Source organism: Triplophysa rosa, linkage group LG12 (genome assembly GCF_024868665.1).
Source record: "Triplophysa rosa linkage group LG12, Trosa_1v2, whole genome shotgun sequence".
NCBI classification, from domain to species: Eukaryota; Metazoa; Chordata; class Actinopteri; order Cypriniformes; family Nemacheilidae; genus Triplophysa; species Triplophysa rosa.
In genome coordinates this window covers 23,911,141-23,913,181 of record NC_079901.1, presented here as the reverse complement: position 1 = coordinate 23,913,181, position 2,041 = coordinate 23,911,141, and the positions used below count along the sequence as shown (strand labels likewise).

The following is a 2,041-nucleotide window of genomic DNA, read 5'->3' as shown; positions in this document are numbered from 1 at the left end:
TCTCTCTCTCTCTCTCTCTCTCTCTCTCTCTCGCTCTCTCTCTCACACTATAATGAGACTCTAATCAAAATAAGAATTTCCTGTTTACTGGTCTATGTCAGCCCAGCGAGCCAAATATGTGTATGTTTCCTTGTACAGTATGAGATGATAAATAACAACAGTGAGTCAGGCCTGAGCAACACACTCAGCTGTACAAACCCTGAGCGACAGAACACTGAGGTTACAAGAGAAAATCAGACAGATTGAAAGAGACATCCTGTATGTTGATAATGGACACCCAGTGTCCTCTGGTATATCAGTTCTTTTCAGAAGTCACGTCTGGACATGCCACTCAAAGTCACGTATTCCAAACACAAACTCAAAGATACACTTCCGCGACATTCCCTCTTTAGTTACAAAAACTCCAAGGAAGAAGAGGATCCAGAAGTGTTCATCTTTAAAACAAGGTCGATATCATCTTATACCAGGCATTACTGTTAGAAAATCAATTTTAGGAACTATGAAACATCACTAAAACATCAAAATAAGAAAAGACTTGAACAACATTTATGACATTTATTTGGAGACATTAAATTAACGATTTATCGAGACTTGGCATGTTCATAAAAATGCATCTAGACTAAAATATTCTCAACAGGGGGCGTAACCACCAGCAGAATGGCATTTTAAAAGCGGCGTGTGACCGTATGTGTGGGAGCAATGAATTACTAGAACCATTTGTTTGACAAATGTATGACAATAAAGGAAGCATAAGGAGAAGATGGAGAAAAACGCAAACACTAACGTAATAGTTGGACTGGAAAGAGAGACGTTTTCCATAACAAACAGACGATTTATTTGACATCTGTGTCTTTACTTCACACATTGATGTGTTTTTATCACATTAAAAACATAAGACAGGTAAATAATGATAACCATATTCCTCTGTGACCCTAAATGACCCGGGTGTATTTTAAGGTAATGAGGTCATAGTCTAAAGGTCGTGCTTGAGGCTGGCTGAGGTTTTTGCTTGATATTTCCTGGCAGTGTGAAGCAGGGCTCTGTTTTAGTTATGAGAAGATCTCATTTCTTTCGAAAGCCCGCTCTGCCAGAGATTTAAGGTACGCTGTGCTCTTTAGCCAAACACAGTTTTTTTGCCAACCTCGGCTTCAATAAATTTTCACCACGTCATGACGGAGCAGATGAAACTTGGTCAGCGAGTTCACCTCAGCAAACAAACCGATACTGATCTGATCAGAAATGGTCATCGGATGGTCATCGCAATAACACACGGGTGCTGCTCTGGGCTTCTGGTAAAGCTCAGGATTCAATCACAAACCACATCTATATTTCACAAGGCAAATTATTCAGTGAATCTTTCTGATTTACAGGAACCTTCACCAAAAAACGAAAATCTAATTTCTCCTTGCATCTCGTCTTGTCATGTGCACATTTTGTCACAAAAACCATGACGTTATCAATGTGCCACCATAATTGAATTTAGCGCACAGATCTGCTCGTTTACGTTTTCATTTGCTAAATAAGCTCAAAATATGAATTATTTTCCTTCATACATGTTCAGAAGACATTCAGAAGACCCCATGAATTATTGTTGTACAGATAAGAAGATAACATAATGGCATTTGGCAATTAAATTACTCCTTTGTATTCATCTAAATTATGAAAGAATTCTCATTTTTGGGCAAACAACATCTTTAAAGGAGCCATGAATTAAAACCACAATTTTAACTCAAGATTTTGTTGTATAAGAGGGAATCATATTCAAGCGAACATCCTGTAAGTGTCAGAACTGAAAACGTCCTTGTTCCTGAAATTACAACTGTTGTTGACACCAGGCTCAGCGAGCGCCAGGCCCTGGAATGCACCTATCTATCATAGATAGGTTGAACCTACCGCACTCCAACAGAAAAATTTCAACGCCTTACTCTCTAGCCCCGCCCACTTGCAGTTCGCGAAATGGACGTTTAGCCAGGGCGGCATAAGAAGCAAGAAAGGCCCTGGAGTTTTCGCCCACATCGGCCACTATCCGAGCCATTTTTTC

General features: G+C 39.6%; 1 protein-coding gene across 2 annotated transcripts in view; it reads right to left on the bottom strand.

Annotated features, from left to right (window-relative positions):
• LOC130562470 (rho guanine nucleotide exchange factor 17-like) overlaps window positions 1-2,041 on the bottom strand; it is a 62,697-nt gene that overhangs the window by 18,427 nt on the left and 42,229 nt on the right. The gene's annotated exons all lie outside the window — the stretch shown is intronic.